Below are 27457 nucleotides of genomic sequence, written 5' to 3' on the forward strand. Positions count from 1 at the left end.
GTAGCTTAGACATTGAAGCTTATTGATACAGTGGTTAAATTGATGAGAACTGCTATTGACGTTTGTGTAAATAAATTATACATTTCCTTTTTCCATAGCCAGAGGTTGAACCATTATGTGACATTCATTTTTTCATTCATTTCAAGCTAGAAGTTTCTGTTTTCTAAATTGTTTCTTACATTTTTCATATGTATATATATGTATGTGTGTGTGTGTGTATATGTGCGTATGTTTGTGTATGTGTGTGTATGTGTATATGTAAATATATATGTATATTATCCCTGGGGATAGGGGTGAAAGAATACTTCCCACGTATTCCTCGCGTGTCGTAGAAAGCGACTAGAGGGGACGGGAGCGGGGGGCCAGAAATCCTCCCCTCCTTGTATTAACTTTCTAAAATGGGAAACAGAAGAAGGAGTCACGCGGGGAGTGCTCATCCTCCTCGAAGGCTCCGAGTGGGGTGCCTAAATGTGTGTGGATGTAACCAAGATGTGAAAAAAGGAGAGATAGGTAGTATGTTTGAGGAAAGGAACCTGGATGTTTTGGCTCTGAGTGAAACGAAGCTCAAGGGTAAAGGGGAAGAGTGGTTTGGGAATGTCTGGGGAGTAAAGTCAGGGGTTAGTGAGAGGACAAGAGCAAGGGAAGGAGTAGCAATACTCCTGAAACAGGAGTTGTGGGAGTATGTGATAGAATGTAAGAAAGTAAATTCTCGATTAATATGGGTAAAACTGAAAGTTGATGGAGAGAGGTGGGTGATTATTGGTGCATATGCACCTGGGCATGAGAAGAAAGATCATGAGAGGCAAGTGTTTTGGGAGCAGCTGAATGAGTGTGTTAGTGGTTTTGATGCACGAGACCGGGTTATAGTGATGGGTGATTTGAATGCAAAGGTGAGTAATGTGGCAGTTGAGGGAATAATTGGTATACATGGGGTGTTCAGTGTTGTAAATGGAAATGGTGAAGAGCTTGTAGATTTATGTGCTGAAAAAGGACTGATGATTGGGAATACCTGGTTTAAAAAGCGAGATATACATAAGTATACTTATGTAAGTAGGAGAGATGGCCAGAGAGCGTTATTGGATTACGTGTTAATTGACAGGCGCGCGAAAGAGAGACTTTTGGATGTTAATGTGCTGAGAGGTGCAACTGGAGGGATGTCTGATCATTATCTTGTGGAGGCTAAGGTGAAGATTTGTATGGGTTTTCAGAAAAGAAGAGTGAATGTTGGGGTGAAGAGGGTGGTGAGAGTAAGTGAGCTTGGGAAGGAGACTTGTGTGAGGAAGTACAGGAGAGACTGAGTACAGAATGGAAAAAGGTGAGAACAATGGAAGTAAGGGGAGTGGGGGAGGAATGGGATGTATTTAGGGAATCAGTGATGGATTGCGCAAAAGATGCTTGTGGCATGAGAAGAGTGGGAGGTGGGTTGATTAGAAAGGGTAGTGAGTGGTGGGATGAAGAAGTAAGAGTATTAGTGAAAGAGAAGAGAGAGGCATTTGGACGATTTTTGCAGGGAAAAAATGCAATTGAGTGGGAGATGTATAAAAGAAAGAGACAGGAGGTCAAGAGAAAGCTGCAAGAGGTGAAAAAGAGGGCAAATGAGAGTTGGGGTGAGAGAGTATCATTAAATTTTAGGGAGAATAAAAGATGTTCTGGAAGGAGGTAAATAAAGTGCGTAAGACAAGGGAGCAAATGGGAACTTCAGTGAAGGGCGCAAATGGGGAGGTGATAACAAGTAGTGGTGATGTGAGAAGGAGATGGAGTGAGTATTTTGAAGGTTTGTTGAATGTGTTTGATGATAGAGTGGCAGATATAGGGTGTTTTGGTCGAGGTGGTGTGCAAAGTGAGAGGGTTAGGGAAATGATTTGGTAAACAGAGAAGAGGTAGTAAAAGCTTTGCGGAAGATGAAAGCCGGCAAGGCAGCAGGTTTGGATGGTATTGCAGTGGAATTTATTAAAAAACGGGGGTGACTGTATTGTTGACTGGTTGGTAAGGTTATTTAATGTATGTATGACTCATGGTGAGGTGCCTGAGGATTGGCGGAATGCGTGCATAGTGCCATTGTACAAAGGCAAAGGGGATAAGAGTGAGTGCTCAAATTACAGAGGTATAAGTTTGTTGAGTATTCCTGGTAAATTATATGGGAGGGTATTGATTGAGAGGGTGAAGGCATGTATAGAGCATCAGATTGGGGAAGAGCAGTGTGGTTTCAGAAGTGGTAGAGGATGTGTGGATCAGGTGTTTGCTTTGAAGAATGTATGTGAGAAATACTTAGAAAAGCAAATGGATTTGTATGTAGCATTTATGGATCTGGAGAAGGCATATGATAGAGTTGATAGAGATGCTCTGTGGAAGGTATTAAGAATATATGGTGTGGGAGGCAAGTTGTTAGAAGCAGTGAAAAGTTTTTATCGAGGATGTAAGGCATGTGTACGTGTAGGAAGAGAGGAAAGTGATTGGTTCTCAGTGAATGTAGGTTTGCGGCAGGGGTGTGTGATGTCTCCATGGTTGTTTAATTTGTTTATGGATGGGGTTGTTAGGGAGGTGAATGCAAGAGTTTTGGAAAGAGGGGCAAGTATGAAGTCTGTTGGGGATGAGAGAGCTTGGGAAGTGAGTCAGTTGTTGTTCGCTGATGATACAGCGCTGGTGGCTGATTCATGTGAGAAACTGCAGAAGCTGGTGACTGAGTTTGGTAAAGTGTGTGAAAGAAGAAAGTTAAGAGTAAATGTGAATAAGAGCAAGGTTATTAGGTACAGTAGGGTTGAGGGTCAAGTCAATTGGGAGGTGAGTTTGAATGGAGAAAAACTGGAGGAAGTGAAGTGTTTTAGATATCTGGGAGTGGATCTGGCAGCGGATGGAACCATGGAAGCGGAAGTGGATCATAGGGTGGGGGAGGGGGCGAAAATTCTGGGAGCCTTGAAGAATGTGTGGAAGTCGAGAACATTATCTCGGAAAGCAAAAATGGGTATGTTTAAGGAATAGTGGTTCCAACAATGTTGTATGGTTGCGAGACGTGGGCTATGGATAGAGTTGTGCGCAGGAGGATGGATGTGCTGGAAATGAGATGTTTGAGGACAATATGTGGTGTGAGGTGGTTTGATCGAGTAAGTAACGTAAGGGTAAGAGAGATGTGTGGAAATAAAAAGAGCGTGGTTGAGAGAGCAGAAGAGGGTGTTTTGAAATGGTTCGGGCACATGGAGAGAATGAGTGAGGAAAGATTGACCAAGAGGATATATGTGTCGGAGGTGGAGGGAACGAGGAGAAGAGGGAGACCAAATTGGAGGTGGAAAGATGGAGTGAAAAAGATTTTGTGTGATCGGGGCCTGAACATGCAGGAGAGTGAAAGGAGGGCAAGGAATAGAGTGAATTGGAGCGATGTGGTATACCGGGGTTGACGTGCTGTCAGTGGATTGAATCAAGGCATGTGAAGCGTCTGGGGTAAACCATGGAAAGCTGTGTAGGTATGTATATTTGCGTGTGTGGACGTATGTATATACATGTGTATGGGGGTGGGTTGGGCCATTTCTTTCGTCTGTTTCCTTGCGCTACCTCGCAAACGCGGGAGACAGCGACAAAGCAAAAAAAAAAAAAAATATATATATATATATATATATGTATATATATATATATATATATATATATATATATATATATATATATATATATATATATATATATATATATATATATATATATATATATATATATATATATATATATATATATATATATATATATTGTGTGAGGAAGTAACAGGAGAGACTGAGTACAGAATGGAAAAAGGTGAGAACAATTGAAGTGTGGGGAGTGGGAGAGGAATGGGATGTATTTAGGGAATTAGTGGTGGATTGCGCAAAAGATGCTTGTGGCATGAGAAGAGTGGGAGGTGGGTTGATTAGAAAGGGTGGTGAGTGGTGGGATGAAGAAGTAAGATTATTAGTGAAAGAGAAGAGAGAGGCATTTGGACGATTTTTGCAGGGAAAAAATGTAATTGAGTGGGAGATGTATAAAAGAAAGAGACAGGAGGTCAAGAGAAAGCTGCAAGAGGTGAAAAAGAGGGGAAATGAGAGTTGGGGTGAGAGAGTATCATTAAATTTTAGGGAGAATAAAAGATGTTCTGGAAGGAGGTAAATAAAGTGCGTAAGACAAGGGAGCAAATGGGAACTTCAGTGAAGGGCCCAAATTGGGAGGTGATAACAAGTAGTGGTGATGTGAGAAGGAGATGGATTGAGTATTTTGAAGGTTTGTTGAATGTGTTTGATGATAGAGTGGCAGATATAGGGAGTTTTGGTCGAGGTGGTGTGCAAAGTGAGAGGGTTAGGGAAAATGATTTGGTAAACAGAGAAGAGGTAGTAAAAGCTTTGCGGAAGATGAAAGCCGGCAAGGCAGCAGGTTTGGATGGTATATCAGTGGAATATATATATATATATATATATATATATATATATATATATATATATATATATATATATATATATATATATATATATATATATATATTATTATTATTATTATCATTATCATAATTTTGCTTTGTCGCTGTCTCCCGCGTAAGCGAGGTAGTGCAAGGAAACAGACGAAAGAATGGCCCAACCCACCCACATACACATGTATATACATACACGTCCACACACGCAAATATACATACCTATACATCTCAATGTACACATATATATACACACACATTCATATACATATATACACATATACATAATTCATGGAATAAGAACCCCCTCTCCCATCATGTGCGCGAGGTAGCTCTAGGAAAAGACAACAAAGGCCCCATTCGTTCACACTCAGTCTCCAGCTGTCATGTAATAATGCATCGAAACCACAGCTCCCTTTGCAAATCCAGGCCCCACAGAACTTTCCATGGTTTACCCCAGACGCTTCACATGCCCTGGTTCAATCCATTGACAGCACCTCGACTCCGGTATACCACATCGTTCCAATTCATTCTAATTCTTGGCCGCCTTTCACCCTCCTGCCCCGATCACTCAAAATCTTTTTCACTCCATCTTTCCACCTCCAATTTGGTCTCCCATTTCTCCTCGTTCCCTCCACCTCTGACACATATATCCTCTTGGTCAATCCTTCCTCACTCATTTTCTCCATGTGACCAAACCATTTTAAAACACCCTCTTCTGCTCTCTGAACCACACTCTTTTTATTACAACACATGTCTCTTTCCCTATTGTTACTTACTCGATCAAACCACCTCACACCACATATTGTCCTCAAACATCTCATTTCCAGCACATCCACCCTCCTGCGCACAAGTCTATGCATAGGCCACGCCTCGCAACCATACAATGTTGTTGGAACCACTATTCCTTCAAACATACCCATTTTTGCTTTCCGAGATAATGTTCTCGACTTCCAAACATTCTTCAAGGCTCCCAGAATTTTTGACCCCTCCCCCACCGTATCATTCACTTCAGTTTCCAAGGTCCCATCGGCTGCCAAATCCACTCCCAGATATCTAAATCACTTCACTTCCTCCAGTTTTTCTTCCTTCAAACTTACCTCCCTATTGACTTGACCCTCAACCCTGCTGTACCGAATAAACTTGCTCTTATTCACATTTACGCTCAACTTTCTTCTTTCACACACTTTACCAAACTCAGTCACCAGCTTTTGCAGTTTCTCACATGAATCAGCCACCAGCGCTGTATCATCAGCGAACAACAACTGACTCACTTCCCAAGATCTCTCATCCACAACAGACTGTATACTTGCCCCTCTTTCCAAAACCCTTGCATTCTCTTCCCTAACAACCCCATCAATAAACAAATTAAACAACCATGGAGACATCACACATCCCTGCCGCAAACCTACATTTACTGAGAACCAATCACTTTCCTCTCTTCCTACACGTACACATGCCTTATATCCTCGATAAAAACTTTTCACTGCTTCTAACAACTTGCCTCTTACACCACATATTCTTAATACCTTCCACAGAGAATCTTTATGAACTCTATCATATGCCTTCTCCAGATCCATAAATGCTACATACAGATGCATTTGCTTTTGTAAGTATTTCTCATATATATTTTTGAAAGCAAACACCTGATCCACACATCCTCTACCACTTCTGAAACCACTCTGCTCTTCCCCAATCTGATGCTCTGTACATGCCTTCACCCCGTCAATCAATACCCTCCTATATAATTTCCCAGGAATACTCAACAAACTTATACCTCTGTAATTTGAGCACTTACCCTTGTCCCCTTTGCCTTTGTACAATGGCAGTATGCAAGCATTCCGCCAATCCACAGGCACCTCACCATGAATCATACATACATTAAATAACCTTACCAACCAGTCAACAATACAGTCACCCCCTTTTTTTTTTTTTTTAATAAATTCTACTCTAACGCCATCCAAACCCGCTGCCTTGCCGGCTTTCATCTTCCGGAAAGCTTTTACTACCTCTTCTCTATTTACCAAATCATTTTCCCTAACCCTCTCACTTTGCACACCACCTCGACCAAAACACCCTATATCTGCCACTCTATCATCAAACACATTCAACAAACCTTCAAAATACTCACTCCATCTCCTTCTCACATCACCACTAATTGTGATCACCTCCCCATTATCCCTCTTCACTAAAGTTCCCATTTGTTCTCTTGTCTTACGCAGATTGATTACCTCCTTCCAAAACATCTTTTTATTCTCCCTAAAATTTAATGATACTCTCTCACCCCAATTTCTCATTTGCCCTCTTTTTCACCTCATGCACCTTTCTCTTGACCTCCTGTCTCTTTTTTTAATACATGTCCCACTCATTTGCATTATTTACTTGCAAAAATCGTCCAAATGCCTCTCTCTTCTCTTTCACTAATAATCTTACTTCTTCATCCCACCACTCACTACCCTTTCTAATCTGCCCACCTCCCACGCTTCTCATGACACAAGCATCTTTTGCGCAACCCATCACTGATTCCCTAAATACATCCCATTCCGCCCCCACTCCCCTTACCTCCTTTGTTCTCACCTTTTTCCATTCTGTACTCAGTCTCTCCTGGTACTTCTTGACACAAGTCTCCTTCCCAAGCGCACTTACTCTCACAACTCTCTTAACCTCAACGTTCGCTCTTCTTTTCTGAAAACCTCTACAAATCTTCACCTTCGCCTCCACAAGATAATGATCAGACATCTCTCCAGTTGCACCTGTCAGCACATTAACATCCAAAAGTCTCTCTTTCGCGCGCCTATCAATTACCACGTAATCTAATAACGCTCTCTGGCCATCTCTCCTACTTACATACGTATACTTATGTATATCTCTCTTTTTAAACCAGGTATTCCCAATCAACAGGCCTTTTTCAGCACATAAATCTACCAACTCTTCACTATTTCAATTTACAACACTGAACACCCCATGTATACCAATTATTCCCTTACCTGCCAGATTACTCACCTTTGCGTTCAAATCACCCATAACTATAACCCGGTCTCGTGCATCAAAACTACAAACAGATTCATTCAGTCGCGCCCAAAACACTTGCCTCTCATGATCTTTCTTTTCATGCCCAGGTGCATATGCACCAATAATCACCCATATCTCTCCGTCAACTTTCACTCTTACCCATATCAATCTAGCGTTTACTTTCTTTCACTCTATCACATACTCCCACGACTCCTGTTTCAGGAGTAGTGCTAATCCTTCCCTTGGTCTTGTCCTTCCACTAACCCCTGACTTTACTCCCAAGATATTCCCAAACCACTGTTCCCCTTTACCCTTGAGCTTCCTTTCATCAGAGCCAAAACATCCAGGTTCCTTTCCTCAAGCATACTACCTATCTCTCCTTTTTTCTCATCTTGGTTACATCCACACACATTTAGACACCCCAATCTGAGCCTTCGAGGAGTATGAGCACTCCCCGCGTGACTCCTTCTTCTGTTTCCCCTTTTAGAAAGTTAAAATACACGGAGGGGAGGGTTTCTTGCCCCCCCGCTCTCGTCCCCTTCAGTCGCCTCCTACGACACGTGAGGAATGAAAGTAACCTTTTTGACAATTTATATGTGATGGAGCCTACTGAACTCACTATAGGTCTTGCTGGAAAATTTTGTTTATGTGCTTTGATAAGTCCATACATATATGACAATGAAGGGGACAAAGATGACAAAGCTTTCGATAAGAGAAGCATTACCTTTCAACAACAACTTCAGCTCTTTATTGAAATGAGCCGTAACTGCTTCTAAGGGATTGTTACTGAGTTTGAAATATGCTTTGTCGTCATCTAAAAGATCATTCATTTTAGATAAATAATCGCTCTTGTCCATAATCACAACAGTGTTAGCTTTATCTGCTTTAGTAATGTGTATATCTTTGTTTTTTTTAAAGTGTTAATAGCTCTTATAAATCTTTTAGGGCAATCAGTTTCCACTGGTTTTGACAAACTGGCATACACTGAACCCTTACAGATATTAATATCATCATTAGACATTTTACTGTACTTCTCTAGATTGCAATAAGTCTTTGTGACATCAACACAGCTGGCTTCCCTGTTGGAGCACACAAAACTTAATATAGCCTAAAGCACGAAAGAAATCCTTATCTAGTTGTTTATTGGTCTGGCATATCACAAAAGACGGGTTCGTGTTCCTAGTCCAGTCACTGTTTTCAATAAAATGGCCCAACTTACAATTCATTTTCGTTTGTATCCTATTGTGTTCACTTGTCAATCTATTGTAGCAATAGTCCAACATCCGGTTCTTCCAATATGTCGATATAGCCACTTAACGGCACGTGCTTAAATTAGCAAAAAATAATTTTTAGAGTTGAACCCAAACCTCCCATTGACACCAAGATTTTTTTAGTTCTCCCTTTTGATAATGATTTGACTTTACTTCCTATGTTGCTTAAATCCTTTAATGTAAATGTTGCCTTCAGCAACATTAATACTATAAAGAATATCTTAATTAGGAACTCACCAGAAATTTCTCCTGGATGCATCTATAAAGTGCCATGTAGAAATTGTGGTAAGTTATATGTTGGGCAGACTGGTACGCATATTTCTGTTAGACATAAGTAACATAAATATGGTATAAGAACAGGACAAGAAGTCAAATGCCTTGTTTAATCACGTTAAAAATTATGATCATTGTATTGACAGGAGTACTGCCATCTCAGTTATTAACTTTAACTCTAGTACCACGAGAAATATCATTGAATCTTCTATTATTAAATGCAAAAAGAGTGATATTAGTGAAGATCTATACAAATTGGATAGATTTATTGTTGATAAAATTTGTAAACTATTACACTTCTTGTCCACATAATATGCATATGATACGCTTGTTTCCGTCTTGGACATCCACTTGCTTACCAAATGGCGGCCTAGCTACGTCTCTTCGTTGTATATCAACTGACTTATATTTCTTTCTTGTATCTCCCGTGATGATGTGATTATCATACGAAAGTGCACTTGCGAACATATCTGTTTCATTTTCCCCGTGGACTCATACTTCCCACGTATTCCTCGCGTGTCGTAGAAGGCGACTGAAGGGGACGGGAGCGGGGGGCTGGAAACCCTCCCCTCCTTGTATTTAAATTTCTAAAAGGGGAAACAGAAGGAGTCACGCGGGAAGTGCTCATCCTCCCCAAAGGCTCAGATTAGGGTGTCTAAATGTGTGTGGATGTAACCCAGATGAGAAAAAGGAGAGATAGGTGGTATGTTTGAGGAAAGGGACCTGGATGTTTTGGCTCTGAGTGAAACGAAGCTCAAGGGTACAGGGGAAAAGTGGTTTGGAAATGTCTTGGGAGTAAAGTCAGGGGTTAGTGAGAGGACAAGAGCAAGGGAAGGAGTAACACTACTCCTGAAACAGGAGTGGTGGGAGTATGTGATAGAGTGTAAGAAAGTAAACTCTAGATTGATATGGGTAAAACTAAAAGTAGATGGAGAGAGATGGGTGATTATTGGTGCAAATGCACCTGGGCATGAGAAGAAAGATGATGAGAGGCAAGTGTTCTAGGAGGAGCTGAGTGAGTGTGTTAGTAGTTTTGATGCTCGAGACCGGGTTATAGTGATGGGTGATTTGAATGCAAAGATAAGTAATGTGGCAATTGAGGGAATAATTGGTGTACGTGGGGTGTTAGGTGTTGTAAATGGAAATGGTGAAGAGCTTGTAGACTTATGTGCTGAAAAAGGACTGGTGATTGGGAATACCTGGTTTAAAAAGAGAGATATACATAAGTATATAGGAGAGATGGCCAGAGAGCGTTACTGGATTACATGTTAATTGATAGGCACGCGAAAGAGAGACTTTTGGATGTTAATGTGCTGAGAGGTGCAACTGGAGGGATGCACGTGGCATGAGAAAGTTGGGAGGTGGGCAGATTAGAAACGGTAATGAATATTGGATGAAGATGTAAGATAGTTAGTGAAAGAGAAAAGAGAGGCGTTTGGACGATATTTTCAGGAAAGTAGTGCAAATGACTGGGAGGTGTATAAAAGAAAGCGGCAGGAGGTCAAGAGAAAGGTGCAAGAGGTGAAAAAGAGGGAAAATGAGAGTTAGGGTGAGAGAGTATTGTTACGTTCTGCCTCCACCTCTTACACATTAAAGGGTATAAAATCAACCCATTGGCCCATTAAAACAGATGACTGAAATAACAGCTTCTGTTAGCGGAGAGATTTGGGCTAGACACAGATTCCCTTACAACCTGGCTAACATCTCCTGACAGCTGACGGCCATAATGATATATCTAATTTTCCCTTCTTCTCCAGTTGGTCAAAAAACCAAACACAAATAGAATCTATAAAGATATATTCATAATAGCAAAATAAACATGGTTCTCTCGTAACATAGATAATACAATTCATAGTGATCCAGAGATCTCTCCCTATATTACTTTACTTAACATCACTCTGGCTAATTCACTGGCCTCAATTATATAACATAAGGGATTGAAATGACTGAGATGTATACAAGATTACATTATAAGTTTACCAACAGCTTTGTATCACATCTTCTTATGGCCATTTCTGAGAGAGATTTGACCTTGGCCATCTTCCAGTTTCTATACAATTTCTCAAAGGAAACTGAATAAGATGTAGTGGGTAAGTATAAAATTTAGGGGTAGATAGGGAAGATAACTGTATCAGTATCATTAGATTTTAGGGACAATAAAAAGATGTTTTGGATGGAGGTAAATAAAGTGCGTAAGACAAGAGAACAAATGGGAACATCGGTGAAGGGGACAAATAGGGAGGTAATAACAAGTAGTGACGAAGTGAGAAGATGGAGTGAATATTTTGAAGGCTTTTTGAATGTGTTTCATGATAGAGTGGCAGATATAGGGTGTTTTGGTCGGGGTGGTGTGCAAAGTGAAAGCGTCAGGGAGAATGGTTTGGTGAACAGAGAAGAGGTAGTGAAAGCTTTGCGAAAGATGAAAGCCGGCAAGGCAGCGAGTTTGGATGCTATTGCAGTAGATTTTATTAAAAAAGGGGGTCATTGCGTTGTTGAATGGTTGGTAAGGATATTCAGTGTATGTATGGATCATGGTGAAGTGCCTGAGGATTGGCGAAGTGCATACATAGTGCCATTGTACAAAGGAAAAGGGAATAAAAGTGAGTGTCCAAATTACAGAGGCATAAGTTGGTTGAGTATTCCGGGTAATCATATGGGAGGGTATTGTTTGAGAGGGTAGAGGCTTGTACAGAGCATCAGATTGGAGAAGAGCAGTGTGGTTTCAGAAGTGATAGAGAATATATGTGAGAAATACTCAGAAAAACAAATGGATTTGTATGTAGCATTTATGGATCTGGAAAAGGCATATGATAGAGTGGATAGAGATGCTTTATGGAAGGTTTTGAGAGTATATGGTGTGTGAGGTAAGTTGCTAGAAGCAGTGAAAAGTTTTATAAAGGATAAAAAGCATGTGTACGAGTAGGAAGAGAGGAAAGTGATTGGTTCCCAGTGAATGTCGGTCTGCGGCAGGGGTGTGTGATGTCTCCATGGTTGTTTAATTTGTTTATGGATGAGGTGGTTAGGGAGGTAAATGCAAGAGTTTTGGAGAGAGGGGCACGTTATGCAGTCTGTTCTGGATGAGATGGCTTGGGAAGTGAGTCAGTTATTGTTTGCTGATGATACAACGCTGGTGGCTGATTCGAGTGAGAAACTGCAGAATCTAGTGACTGAATTTGGTAAAGTGTGAGAAAGAAGAAACTTGAGAGTAAATGTGAGTAAGATCAAGGTTATTAGGTTCAGTAGGATTGAGGGACAAGTCAATCTGGAGGTGAATTTAAATGGCGAAAAACTGGAGGAAGTGAAGGGTTCCAGATATCTGAAAGTGAATTTAGCAGCAGATGGAACCATGGAAGCGGAAGTGAGTCACAGGGTGGGGGAGGGAGCGAGAGTTCTGAAAATGTGTGAAAGCCTTGAAAAATGTGTGGAAGGCGAGAACGTTATCTCGGAGAGCAAAAATGGGTATGTTTGAAGGATTAGTGGTTCCAACAATGTTATGTGGTTGCGAGGCGTGGGCTATAGATAGGGTTGTGCGGAGGAGGGTGGATGCGCTGGAAAGGAAATGTTTGAGGACAATATGTGGTGTGAGGTGGTTTGATCGTGTAAGTAATAAAAGGGTAAGAGAGATTAGTGGTAACAAAAAGAGTGTGGTTGAGCGAGCAGAAGAGAGTGTGTTGAAATGGTTTAGACACATGGAGAGAATGAGTGAGGAAAGATTGACAAAAAGGATTTATATGTTAGAGGTGGAGGGGAGAAAGAGAAGCTGGAGACCAAATTGGAGGTGGTAGGATGAAGTGAAAAAGATTCTGAGCGATCGGGGCCTGAATATAGAAGAGGGTGAAAGGCGTGCAAGGAATAGGGTGAATTGAAACGTTGTGGTATACCGGGGTCGACGTGCTGTCAGTGGATTGAACCTGGACATGTGAAGCGTGTAGGGTAAACCATGGAAAGGTCTGTGGGGCCTGGATGTCGAAAGGGAGCTGTGGTTTTGGTGCATTGCATATGATAGCTAGAGACTGAGTTTGAAAGAGTGTGGCCTTTTTTGTCTGTTCCTGGCGCTGCCTTGCTGGGAGAAGGTGGGGTGGGAGGGATGGTATATCGTGTGTGGCCGGGTGGCGACGTGAAAGGATGAAGGCAGCAAGTATGTATATGTACATTCGTATATATGTATATTTCTGTGTATGTATGTGCATGTATATATTGAAATGTATATGTATGTATATGTGCGTGTGTGGGTGATTATGTGTATTAATGTGTATGTGGGTGGGTTGGGCCATTCTTCGTCTGTTTCTTTGCGCTACCTCGCTAACGTGGGAGACGGTGGTTGAATATAATAAATATAATATCCTGTTATTCGTACACTCTTCCGCAGTATGACCCTCCTCAGCACACTTCTCGCACCTTGCAGAAAGAGTGCAAGACTTTGAAGGGTGACGAAATTTCTGGCATTCAAAGCAACGTAGGGGATTCGGGATATATGGACGAACTTGACAACGCACTTAACCAATCGAGATATTATCCGGTAAACGAGATTTTCCGAATGTTAGGTTTATCAGGGGAGTTCTACGTCGTTCGCCATTGATAAATTTAGTGATGAACGTGGCAGCGATAACGTCCTCGTTTGCCAGTTCCCTCACAATGTCGTCCTCTGACATATCCATGACATCAGTGCAGTAGATGACTCCCCTGCATGAATTCATGGAAACGGGTATAGAGACCACGACATCATGAGTATGGAATTTGGTCAACTTTAGCAGTTCCGCCAACCTGATTCGTTGATTTTACTTTAACCAACACGTCACGACTAGCCAGTTTCCTTACCGTTTCAACATGCCCAGACCATCCATCAACGACCTTCCTGATTAGGAAGGGATTGAGGGAGGCGAGGGTCGTTGCTCCGGTCGCATGAGCCAAAACATAATCAGCAATTTTACTTTTGATCGAAGGTCCGTCCTCACTACCCCCTAGGGGGGCAGTGGATGGCTTACCTGGGTCCATCCTAGGGGCCTAACCCCAAAGTCTGGGGTAGCAAACCACCCCAGACAGTGGAAAAAAAAAACCAGCTACCTCCCCCCCCCCAAAAAAAAAGAGATCAGACAATTGTTCTATGCAGAAATGTGGAATGTCAATTTTGCACAAAACAACCTTATAAAGATATTGATGAACAATAGCTTTAGAAAGATTACCTTCAAAACAAAGCTAGGGTAGCGACAACGCAGGGGGGAATAGCTACAGCCTATCCCTGAAAGACGACAGCAGCTCTGTACACGTCGGTAGCTGGTGCGCCACTGAAGTGCAGGGAGAAACAGCTACAATCAAGATCTGAAAGAACAGCTACAGCTCCGTACAGGTCAGTAGCTGGTACGCGTCTGCACCCAACTGAGGTAGGTAAACTGTGAAAGTAATCAGATTTTATATTGTAACATATTAAACAACAAAAATTACAATAAGAATTTGGTTATGAATTTATGTATTTAGGTGTTTTTATAGTTGAGAAATTTTGTTGATTACAGTAGATAGATCTATTTTTGAAGCACTTTGATATGTATTTCTTAGCTCCCAAATAAATATTTAGCTAGATTTTTTTTATTTATATTCATGTTGCGTAACTTCTATGGGGCGTAAACTGTAAAAATTACCGAGCGTTTGCTAGGGTTTCCCTTAGAAATGTTTGGTTCTCATATATTTACGCGTTTTCTGTGTGAGGCTTGAGGTCATTTTTTTTTTTGTCTCACCTTTAAATATTATAACGATTTTAAATTTTGATGTAATCTTTATCATTCTTATGATAAATCTGTTATTATTATCATTATTATTGTTATTGCTGTTACTATAATAATAATAATAATAATGATAATAATAATAATAATAATAATAATAATAATAATAATAATAATAATATATGGTGTGGGAGGAAAGTTGTTAGAAGCAGTGAAAAGTTTTTATCGAGGATGTAAGGCATGTGTACGTGTAGGAAGAGAGGAAAGTGATTGGTTCTCAGTGAATGTAGGTTTGCGGCAGGGGTGTGTGATGTCTCCATGGTTGTTTAATTTGTTTATGGATGGGGTTGTTAGGGAGGTAAATGCAAGAGTTTTGGAGAGAGGGGCAAGTATGAAGTCTGTTGGGGATGAGAGAGCTTGGGAAGTGAGTCAGTTGTTGTTCGCTGATGATACAGCGCTGGTGGCTGATTCATGTGAGAAACTGCAGAAGCTGGTGACTGAGTTTGGAAAAGTGTGTGGAAGAAGAAAGTTAAGAGTAAATGTGAATAAGAGCAAGGTTATTAGGTACAGTAGGGTTGAGGGTCAAGTCAATTGGGAGGTGAGTTTGAATGGAGAAAAACTGGAGGAAGTGAAGTGTTTTAGATATCTGGGAGTGGATCTGGCAGCGGATGGAACCATGGAAGCGGAAGTGGATCATAGGGTGGGGGAGGGGGCGAAAATCCTGGGGGCCTTGAAGAATGTGTGGAAGTCGAGAACATTATCTCGGAAAGCAAAAATGGGTATGTTTGAAGGAATAGTGGTTCCAACAATGTTGTATGGTTGCGAGGCGTGGGCTATGGATAGAGTTGTGCGCAGGAGGATGGATGTGCTGGAAATGAGATGTTTGAGGACAATGTGTGGTGTGAGGTGGTTTGAACGAGTGAGTAACGTAAGGGTAAGAGAGATGTGTGGAAATAAAAAGAGCGTGGTTGAGAGAGCAGAAGAGGGTGTTTTGAAGTGGTTTGGGCACATGGAGAGGATGAGTGAGGAAAGATTGACCAAGAGGATATATGTGTCGGAGGTGGAGGGAACAAGGAGAAGAGGGAGACCAAATTGGAGGTGGAAAGATGGAGTGAAAAAGATTTTGTGTGATCGGGGCCTGAACATGCAGGAGGGTGAAAGGAGGGCAAGGAATAGAGTGAATCGGAGCGATGTGGTATACCGGGGTTGACGTGCTGTCAGTGGATTGAAGCAGGGCATGTGAAGCGTCTGGGGTAAACCATGGAAAGCTGTGTAGGTATGTATATTTGCGTGTGTGGACGTATGTATATACATGTGTATGGGGGGGGGGGTTGGGCCATTTCTTTCGTCTGTTTCCTTGCGCTACCTCGCAAACGCGGGAGACAGCGACAAAGTATAATAAATAAATAGATAATAATAATAATAATAATAATAATAATAATAATAATAATGATAATAATAATAATGATAATTATTATTATAATTATAATTATTATCATCAGAGATATATTTATGTTTACAATTATGAATTTCGCAAACTGTCGGGGCTGTTACGGTGTTCATTTTATGTACTGATGGTGAAGATGATTGCCACATCGTTATCTCAGACAGAAAGTGTCTACGGTGAGTGCGGTGTGTGAGATAACCTAACGGTGTGAAGGCTCGGTTTCATGATAATTCCCAGCCTCCACCAGTGTGGGATATATTGCCATTCGGACGACCTTCGTTGGTCTTGGATGTCTTGATTCTCTTGTGCTCAGATGAAATGTTTTTTTTTCCTTCGTTACATTAGGTTAGTCGTGTGAGCTAAATCGTATGTATGTTAACATACAGTAACCGATACATAGCAGATTGTGGCTCCAGTTATCAAGAGGTGAACGACATTTTGGCAGCACTGGTGTCAATGGTGTTCACATTTCCTCACTGACTGTGCTCTGGTAAATTGAGTGGAAATATTTCCTCATAAATTTTAAGCGAAATTTCAATTAGGCCTTTCGTTTGTATAATAACTATAGTCATAAATGAAATACCCGAAAAAAATATTCCTGAAAGAGTTCTGGTATTAACACACCGAAAGGGAGGCATGTAGGCTTAGGGGAGGAGAGGCCCTGAAGGGTAGACTGAGAATCACACCGTTTAATCTCTTGTGAAGGAGACCAACAGCATCTCAAAATATATGCACTTTACCGTAAGTAAAAAATAAAAAAAAAATAATATATATATATATATATATATATATATATATATATATATATATATATATATATATATATATATATATATATATATATATATATATATATATATATATTTTCAGAAAAGAAGAGTGAATGTTGGAGTGAAGAGGGTGGTGAGAGTAAGTGAGCTTGGGAAGGAGACTTGTGTGAGGAAGTACCAGGAGAGACTGAGTACAGAATGGAAAAAGGTGAGAACAATGGAAGTAAGGGGAGTGGGGGAGGAATGGGATGTATTTAGGGAATCAGTGATGGATTGCGCAAAAGATGCTTGTGGCATGAGAAGAGTGGGAGGCGGGTTGATTAGAAAGGGTAGTGAGTGGTGGGATGAGGAAGTAAGATTATTAGTGAAAGAGAAGAGAGAGGCATTTGGACGATTTTTGCAGGGAAAAAATGCAATTGAGTGGGAGATGTATAAAAGAAAGAGACAGGAGGTCAAGAGAAAGGTGCAAGAGGTGAAAAAGAGGGCAAATGAGAGTTGGGGTGAGAGAGTATCATTAAATTTTAGGGAGAATAAAAAGATGTTCTGGAAGGAGGTAAATAAAGTGCGTAAGACAATGGAGCAAATGGGAACTTCAGTGAAGGGCGCAAATGGGGAGGTGATAACAAGTAGTGGTGATGTGAGAAGGAGATGGAGTAAGTATTTTGAAGGTTTGTTGAATGTGTTTGATGATAGAGTGGCAGATATAGGGTGTTTTGGTCGAGGTGGTGTGCAAAGTGAGAGGGTTAGGGAAAATGATTTGGTAAACAGAGAAGAGGTAGTAAAAGCTTTGCGGAAGATGAAAGCCGGCAAGGCAGCAGGTTTGGATGGTATTGCAGTGGAATTTATTAAAAAAGGGGGTGACTGTATTGTTGACTGGTTGGTAAGGTTATTTAATGTATGTATGACTCATGGTGAGGTGCCTGAGGATTGGCAGAATGCGTGTATAGTGCCATTGTACAAAGGCAAAGGGAATAAGAGTGAGTGCTCAAATTACAGAGGTATAAGTTTGTTGAGTATTCCTGGTAAATTATATGGGAGGGTATGGATTGAGAGGGTGAAGGCATGTACAGAACATCAGATTGGGGAAGAGCAGTGTGGTTTCAGAAGTGGTAGAGGATGTGTGGATCAGGTGTTTGCTTTGAAGAATGTATGTGAGAAATACTTAGAAAAGCAAATGGATTTGTATGTAGCATTTATGGATCTGGAGAAGGCATATGATAGAGTTGATAGAGATGCTCTGTGGAAGGTATTAAGAATATATGGTGTGGGAGGCAAGTTGTCAGAAGCAGTGAAAAGTTTTTATCGAGGATGTAAGGCATGTGTACGTGTAGGAAGAGAGGAAAGTGATTGGTTCTCAGTGAATGTAGGTTTGCGGCAGGGATGTGTGATGTCTCCATGGTTGTTTTAATTTGTTTATGGATGGGGTTGTTAGGGAGGTGAATGCAAGAGTTTTGGAAAGAGGGGCAAGTATGAAGTCTGTTGTGGATGAGAGAGCTTGGGAAGTGAGTCAGTTGTTGTTCGCTGATGATACAGTGCTGGTGGCTGATTCATGTGAGAAACTGCAGAAGCTGGTGACTGAGTTTGGTAAAGTGTGTGAAAGAAGAAAGTTAAGAGTAAATGTGAATAAGAGCAAGGTTATTAGGTACAGTAGGGTTGAGGGTCAAGTTAATTGGGAGGTAAGTTTGAATGGAGAAAAACTGGAGGAAGTAAAGTGTTTTAGATATCTGGGAGTGGATCTGGCAGCGGATGGAACCATGGAAGCGGAAGTGAATCATAGGGTGGGGGAGGGGGCGAAAATCCTGGGAGCCTTGAAGAATGTGTGGAAGTCGAGAACATTATCTCAGAAAGCAAAAATGGGTATGTTTGAAGGAATAGTGGTTCCAACAATGTTGTATGATTGCGAGACATGGGCTATGGATAGAGTTGTGCACAGGAGGGTGGATGTGCTGGAAATGAGATGTTTGAGGACAATGTGTGGTGTGAGGTGGTTTGATCGAGTGAGTAATGTAAGGGTAAGAGAGATGTGTGGAAATAAAAAGAGCGTGGTTGAGAGAGCAGAAGAGGGTGTTTTGAAATGGTTTGGTCACATGGAGAGAATGAGTGAGGAAAGATTGACCAAGAGGATATATGTGTCGGAGGTGGAGGGAACGAGGAGAAGTGGGAGACCAAATTGGAGGTGGAAAGATGGAGTGAAAATTTTGTGTGATCGGGGCCTGAACATGCAGGAGGGTGAAAGGCGGGCAAGGAATAGAGTGAATTGGATCGATGTGGTATACCGGGGTTGACGTGCTGTCAGTGGATTGAATCAGGGCATGTGAAGCATCTGGGGTAAACCATGGAAAGTTGTGTGGGGCCTGGATGTGGAAAGGGAGCTGTGGTTTCGGGCATTATTGCGTGACAGCTGGAGACTGAGTGTGAACGAATGGGGCCTTTGTTTTCTTTTCCTAGTGCTACCTCGCACACATGAGGGGGGAGGGGGATGGTATTCCATGTGTGGGGAGGTGGCGATGGGAATGAATCGGGGCAGACAGTGTGAATTGTGTGCATGGATATATATGTATGTGTCTGTGTGTGTATATATATGTGTACATTGAGATGTATAGGTATGTATATTTGCGTTTGTGGGCGTGTGTGTGTGTACATTGTGTATGGGGGTGGGTTGTGCCATTTCCTTCGTCTGTTTCCTTGCGCAACCTCGCAAACGCGGGAGACAGCGACAAAGCAAAATATATAATATATATATATATATATATACATGGGGTGTTCAGTGTTGTAAATGGAAATGGTGAAGAGCTTGTAGATTTATGTGCTGAAAAAGGACTGATGATTGGGAATACCTGGTTTAAAAAGCGAGATATACAAAAGTATACTTATGTAAGTAGGAGAAATGGCCAGAGAGCGTTATTGGATTACGTGTTAATTGACAGGCGCGCGATAGAGAGACTTTTGGATGTTAATGTGCTGAGAGGTGCAACTGGAGGGATGTCTGATCATTATCTTGTGGAGGCTAAGGTGAAGATTTGTATGGGTTTTCAGAAAAGAAGAGTGAATGTTGGGGTGAAGAGGGTGGTGAGAGTAAGTGAGCTTGGGAAGGAGACTTGTGTGAGGAAGTACCAGGAGAGACTGAGTACAGAATGGAAAAAGGTGAGAACAATGGAAGTAAGGGGAGTGGGGGAGGAATGGGATGTATCTAGGGAATCAGTGATGGATTGCGCAAAAGATGCTTGTGGCATGAGAAGAGTGGGAGGTGGGTTGATTAGAAAGGGTAGTGAGTGGTGGGATGAAGAAGTAAGATTATTAGTGAAAGAGAAGAGAGAGGCATTTGGACGATTTTTGCAGGGAAAAATGCAATTGAGTGGGAGATGTATAAAAGAAAGAGACAGGAGGTCAAGAGAAAGGTACAAAAGGTGAAAACAAGGGCAAATGAGAGTTGGGGTGAGAGAGTATCATTAAATTTTAGGGAGAATAAAAAGATGTTCTGGAAGGAGGTAAATGAAGTGCGTAAGACAAGGGAGCAAATGGGAACTTCAGTGAAGGGCGCAAATGGGGAGGTGATAACAAGTAGTGGTGATGTGAGAAGGAGATGGAGTGAGTATTTTGAAGGTTTGTTGAATGTGTTTGATGATAGAGTGGCAGATATAGGGTGTTTTGGTCGAGGTGGTGTGCAAAGTGAGAGGGTTAGGGAAAATGATTTGGTAAACAGAGAAGAGGTAGTGAAAGCTTTGCGGAAGATGAAAGCCGGCAAGGCAGCAGGTTTGGATGGTATTGCAGTGGAATTTATTAAAAAAGGGGGTGACTGTATTGTTGACTGGTTGGTAAGGTTATTTAATGTATGTATGACTCATGGTGAGGTGCCTGAGGATTGGCGGAATGCGTGCATAGTGCCATTGTACAAAGGCAAAGGGGATAAGAGTGAGTGCTCAAATTACAGAGGTATAAGTTTGTTGAGTATTCCTGGTAAATTATATGGGAGGGTATTTATTGAGAGGGTGAAGGCATGTACAGAGCATCAGATTGGGGAAGAGCAGTGGTAGAGGATGTGTGGATCAGGTGTTTGCTTTGAAGAATGTATGTGAGAAATACTTAGAAAAGCAAATGGATTTGTATGTAGCATTTATGGATCTGGAGAAGGCATATGATAGAGTTGATAGAGATGCTCTGTGGAAGGTATTAAGAATATATGGTGTGGGAGGAAAGTTGTTAGAAGCAGTGAAAAGTTTTTATCGAGGATGTAAGGCATGTGTACGTGTAGGAAGAGAGGAAAGTGATTGGTTCTAAGTGAATGTAGGTTTGCGGCAGGGGTGTGTGATGTCTCCATGGTTGTTTAATTTGTTTATGGATGGGGTTGTTAGGGAGGTAAATGCAAGAGTTTTGGAAAGAGGGGCAAGTATGAAGTCTGTTGTGGATGAGAGAGCTTGGGAAGTGAGTCAGTTGTTGTTCGCTGATGATACAGCGCTGGTGGCTGATTCATGTGAGAAACTGCAGAAGCTGGTGACTGAGTTTGGTAAAGTGTGTGGAAGAAGAAAGTTAAGAGTATATGTGAATAAGAGCAAGGTTATTAGGTACAGTAGGGTTGAGGGTCAAGTCAATTGGGAGGTGAGTTTGAATGGAGAAAAACTGGAGGAAGTGAAGTGTTTTAGATATCTGGAAGTGGATCTGGCAGCGGATGGAACCATGGAAGCGGAAGTGGATCATAGGGTGGGGGAGGGGGCGAAAATTCTGGGGGCCTTGAAGAATGTGTGGAAGTCGAGAACATTATCTCGGAAAGCAAAAATGGGTATGTTTGAAGGAATAGTGGTTCCAACAATGTTGTATGGTTGCGAGGCGTGGGCTATGGATAGAGTTGTGCGCAGGAGGATGGATGTGCTGGAAATGAGATGTTTGAGGACAATGTGTGGTGTGAGGTGGTTTGATCGAGTGAGTAACGTAAGGGTAAGAGAAATGTGTGGAAATAAAAAGAGCGTGGTTGAGAGAGCAGAAGAGGGTGTTTTGAAGTGGTTTGGGCACATGGAGAGGATGAGTGAGGAAAGATTGACCAAGAGGATATATGTGTCGGAGGTGGAGGGAACAAGGAGAAGAGGGAGACCAAATTGGAGGTGGAAAGATGGAGTGAAAAAGATTTTGTGTGATCGGGGCCTGAACATGCAGGAGGGTGAAAGGAGGGCAAGGAATAGAGTGAATTGGAGCGATGTGGTATACCGGGGTTGACGTGCTGTCAGTGGATTGAATCAAGGCATGTGAAGCGTCTGGGGTAAGCCATGGAAAGCTGTGTAGGTATGTATATTTGCGTGTGTGGACGTATGTATATACATGTGTATGGGGGGGTTGGGCCATTTCTTTCGTCTGTTTCCTTGCGCTACCTCGCAAACGCGGGAGACAGCGACAAAGTATAATAAATAAATAAATAAATAATATATATATATATATATATATATATATATATATATATATATATATATATATATATATATATATATATATATATATATATATATATATATATATATATATATATATATATATATATATATATATACATATATATATATATATCCTCTTAGTCAATCTTTCCTCACTCATTCTCGCCATGCGACCAAACCATTTCAAAACACCCTCTTCTGCTCTCTCAATCACACTCTTTTTATCACCATACATCTCTCTTACCCTATTATTACTTACTCGATCAAACCACCTCACACCAAATATTGTCCTCAAACATCTCATTTCCAGCACATCCACCCTCCTCCAGACAACTCGCAACCATATAACATTGTTGGAACGACTATTCCTTCAAACATACCTATTATTGCTTTCCGAGATAATGTTCTCGACTTCACACTCATTTTTGCTTTCCGAGATAATGTTCTCGACTTTCACACAATTTTCAACGCTCCCAGAATTTTCGCCCCCTCCCCCACCCTATGATTCACTTCCGCTTCCATGGTTCCATCCGTTGCCAAATCCACTACCAGGTATCTAAAATGCTTCACTCCTCCAGTTTTTCTCCATTCAAACTTACCTCCCAATTTATTTGACCCTCAACCCTACTGTACCTAATAACCTTGATCTTATTCACATTTACTCTTAACTTTCTTCTTTCACACACTTTACCAAACTCAGTCACCAGCTTCTGCAGTTTCTCACATGAATCAGCCACTAGCTCTGTATCATCAGCGAACAACAGCTGACTCACTTCCGAAGCCCTTTCATCCACAACAGACTGCATACTTGCCCCTCTTTCCAAAACTCTTACAATCGCCTCCCTAACAACCCCATCCATAAACAAATTAAACACACCCCTGACGTAAACCTACATTCACTGAGAACCAATCACTTTCCTCTCTTCCTACTCGTACACATGCTATACATCCTCGATAAAAACTTTTCATTGCCTCTAACAATTTGACTCGTACACCATATATTCTTAATACCTTCCACAGAGCATCTCTATCAACTCTATCATATGCCTTCTCCATATCTATAAATGCTACATACAAATCCATTTGCTTTTTTAAGTATTTCTCACATACATTCTTCAAAGCAAAAACCTGATCCACACATCCTCTACCACTTCTGAAACCACACTGCTCTTCCCCAGTCTGATGCTCTGTACATGCCTCCACCCTCTCAATGAATACCCTCCCATATAATTTCCCAGGGATGCTCAACAAACATATACCTCTGTAATTTGAACACTCACTTTTATCCCCTTTGCCTTTGTACAATGGCATTATGGAAGCATTCCCCGAATCGTCAGGCACCTCACCATGAGTCATACATACATTAAATAACCTTCCCAACAACTCAACAATACAGTCACCCCCTTTATTTAATAAATTCCACTGCAATACCATGCAAACCCGCTGCCTTACCGGCTTTCATCTTCTGCAAAGTTTTTACTACCTCTTCTCCATTTACCAAATTATTTTCCCTAACCCTCTCACTTTGCATACCACCTCGACCAAAATACCCTATATCTGCCACTCTATCATCAAACACATCCAACAAACCTTCAAAATACTCACTCCATCTCCTTCTCATATCATTACTACTTGTTATCACCTCCCCATTAGCCCCCTTCACTGAAGTTCCCATTTGTTCACTCGTCTTTCGCACTTTATTTACCTCCTTCCAAAACATCTTTTTATTCTCCCTAGAATTTAATGATACTCTCTCACCCCAACTCTCATTTGCCCTCTTTTTTACCTCTTGCACCTTTCTCTTGACCTCCTGCCACTTTCTTTTATACATCTCCCACTCATTTGCATTATTTCCCTGCAAAAATCGTCCCAATGCCTCTCTCTTCTCTTTCACTAAAAATCTTATTTCTTCATCCCACCACTCACTACCCTTTCTAATCTGCCCACCTCCCACGCTTCTCATGCCACAAGCAACTTTTGCGCAAGCCATCACTGGTTCCCTAAATACATCCCATTCCTCCCCCACTCCCCTTACTTCCTTTGCTCTCACCTTTTTCCATTCTGTACTCAGTCTCTCCTGGTATTTCCTCTCACGAGTCTCCTTCCCAAGCTCATTTACTCTCACCACTCTTTTCACCCCAACATTTTCTTTTCTGAAAACCTCTACAAATCTTCACCTTCGCCTCCACAAGATTATGATGAGACATCTCTCCAGTTGCACCTGTCAGCACATTAACATCCAAAAGTCTCTCTTTCGCGCGCCTATCAATTAACACGTAATCCAATAATGCTCTCTGGCCATCTCTCCTATTTACTTATGTACATCTCTTTTCAAACCAGGTATTCCCAATCACCAGTCCTTTTTCAGCACATAAATCTACAAGCTCTTCATTTCCGTTACAACACCGAACACCCCATGAAAATCATTTATTCTCTCAACTGCCACATTACTCACCTTTACATTCAAATCACCGATCTCTATAACCCGGTCTCGTGCATCAAAACTACTAGCACACTCACTTAGCTGCTCCCAAAACACTTGCCTCTCATTATCTTTTTTCTCATGCCCCGGTGGATATGCACCAATAATCACCCATTTATCTCCATCCACTTTCAGTTTTACCCATATCAATCTAGAGTTTACTTTCGTACACTCTATCACATACTCCCACCACTCCTGTTTCAGGAGTAGTGCTACTCCTTCCTTTGCTCTTGTCCTTTCACTAACCCCTGACTTTACTCCCAAGACATTCCCAAACCACTCTTCCCCTTTACCTTTGAGCTTCGTCTCACTCAGAGCCAAAACATCCATGTTCCTTTCCTCAAACATACTACCTATCTCTCCTTTTTTCTCATCTTGGTTACATCCACAGAAATTTAGAAACCCCAATATGAGCCTTCGAAGACGATGAGCACTCCCCGCGTGACTCCTTCTTCTGTTTCCCCTTTTAGAAAGTTAGATTATATGGAGGGGAGAGTTTCCAGCCCCCCGCTCCCGTACCTTTTAGTCGCCTTCTACGACACGTGAGGAATGCGTGGGAAGTATTCTTTCTCCCCTGTCCCCTATATATATATATATATATATATATATATATATATATATATATATATATATATATATATATATATATATATATATATATATATATTTATAGGTGAAAAAGAGGGGAAATGAGAGGTGGGGTGAGAGAGTATCATTAAATTTTAGGGAGAATAAAAAGATGTTCTGGAAGAAGGTAAATGATGTGCGTAAGACAAGTGAGCAAATGGGAACTTCAGTGAAGGGCGCTAATGGGGAGGTGATAACAAGTAGGTGTGATGTGAGAAGGAGATGGAGTGAGTATTTTGAACGTTTGTTGAATGCGTTTGATGATAGAGTGGCAGATATAGGGTGTTTTGGTCGAGGTGGTGTGCAGAGTGAGAGGGTTAGGGAGAATGATTTGGTAAACAGAGAAGAGGTAGTGAAAGCTTTGCGGAAGATGAAAGCCGGCAAGGCAGCAGGTTTGGATGGTATTGCAGTGGAGTCTATTAAAAAAGGGGGTGACTGTATTGTTGACTGGGTAGTAAGGTTATTTAATGTATGTATGACTCATGGTGAGGTGCCTGAGGATTGGCGGAATGCGTGCATAGTGCCATTGCACAAAGGCAAAGGGGATAAGAGTGAGTGCTCAAATTACAGAAGTATAACTTTGTTGAGTATTCCTGGTAAATTATATGGGAGGGTATTGATTGAGAGGGTGAAGGCATGCACAGAGCATCAGATTGGGGAAGAGCAGTGTGGTTTCAGAAGTGGTAGAGGATGTGTTGATCAGGTGTTTGCTTTGAAGAATGTATGTGAGAAATACTTAGAAAAGCAAATGGATTTGTATGTAGCATTTATGGATCTGGAGAAGGCATATGCTAGAGTTGATAGAGATGCTCTGTGGAAGGTATTAAGAATATATGGTGTGGGAGGCAAGTTGTTAGAAGCAGTGAAAAACTTTTATCGAGGATGTAAGGCATATGTACGTGTAGGAAGAGAGGAAAGTGATTGGTTCTCAGTGAATGTAGGTTTGCGGCAGGGGTGTGTGATATCTCCATGGTTGTTTAATTTGTTTATGGATGGGGTTGTTAGGGAGGTGAATGCAAGAGTTTTGGAAAGAGGGGCAAGTATGAAGTCTGTTGTGGATGAGAGAGCTTGGGAAGTGAGTCAGTTGTTGTTCGCTGATGATATAGCGCTGGTGGCTGATTCATGTGAGAAACTGCAGAAGCTGGTGACTTAGTTTGGTAAAGTGTGTGAAAGAAGAAAGTTAAGAGTAAATGTGAATAAGAGCAAGGTTATTAGGTACAGTAGGGTTAAGGGTCAAGTCAATTGGGAGGTAAGTTTGAATGGAGAAAAACTGGAGGAAGTAAAGTGTTTTAGATATCTGGAAGTGGATCTGGCAGCGGATGGAACCATGGAAGCGGAAGTGAGTCATAGGGTGGGGGAGGGGGCGAAAATCCTGGGAGCCTTGAAGAATGTGTAGAAGTCGAGAACATTATCTCGGAAAGCAAAAATGGGTATGTTTGAAGGAATAGTGGTTCCAACAATGTTGTATGGTTGCGAGGCGTGGGCTATGGATAGAGTTGTGCGCAGGAGGGTGGATGTGCTGGAAATGAGATGTTTGATGACAATGTGTGGTGTGAGGTGGTTTGATCGAGTAAGTAATGTAAGGGTAAGAGAGATGTGTGGAAATAAAAAGAGCGTGGTTGAGAGAGCAGAAGAGGGTGTTTTGAAATGGTTTGGGCACATGGAGAGAATGAGTGAGGAAAAATTGACCAAGAGGATATATGTGTCGGAGGTGGAGGGAACGAGGAGAAGTGGGAGACCAAATTGAGGTGGAAAGATGGAGTGAAAAAGATTTCGAGTGATCGTTGCCTGAGCATGCAGGAGGGTGAAAGGAGGGCAAGGAATAGAGTGAATTGGATCGATGTGGTATACCGGGGTTGACGTGCTGTCAGTGGATTGAATCAGGGCATGTGAATCGTCTGGGGTAAACCATGGAAAGTTGTGTGGGGCCTGAATGTGGAAAGGGAGCTGAGATTTCGGACATTATTGCATGACAGCTAGAGACTGAGTGTGAACGAATGGGGCCTTTGTTGTCT

General features: G+C 41.5%; 1 protein-coding gene across 4 annotated transcripts in view; it reads right to left on the reverse strand.

Annotated features, from left to right (window-relative positions):
- Positions 1-27457, reverse strand: part of LOC139762734 (rho-related protein racB-like) — an 82335-nt gene that overhangs the window by 49323 nt on the left and 5555 nt on the right. The window contains exon 2 of one of the 4 annotated variants that reach the window (XM_071687808.1): positions 14163-14369. The exons of the other annotated variants lie outside the window; for them this stretch is intronic. The gene's annotated coding sequence lies outside the window, so the exon portion shown is untranslated. The remainder of the gene's footprint in view (positions 1-14162; positions 14370-27457) is intronic. 4 annotated transcript variants of the gene reach the window in all.

The sequence above is a fragment of the Panulirus ornatus genome, chromosome 3 (assembly GCF_036320965.1).
Source record: "Panulirus ornatus isolate Po-2019 chromosome 3, ASM3632096v1, whole genome shotgun sequence".
Taxonomy (NCBI): Eukaryota; Metazoa; Arthropoda; class Malacostraca; order Decapoda; family Palinuridae; genus Panulirus; species Panulirus ornatus.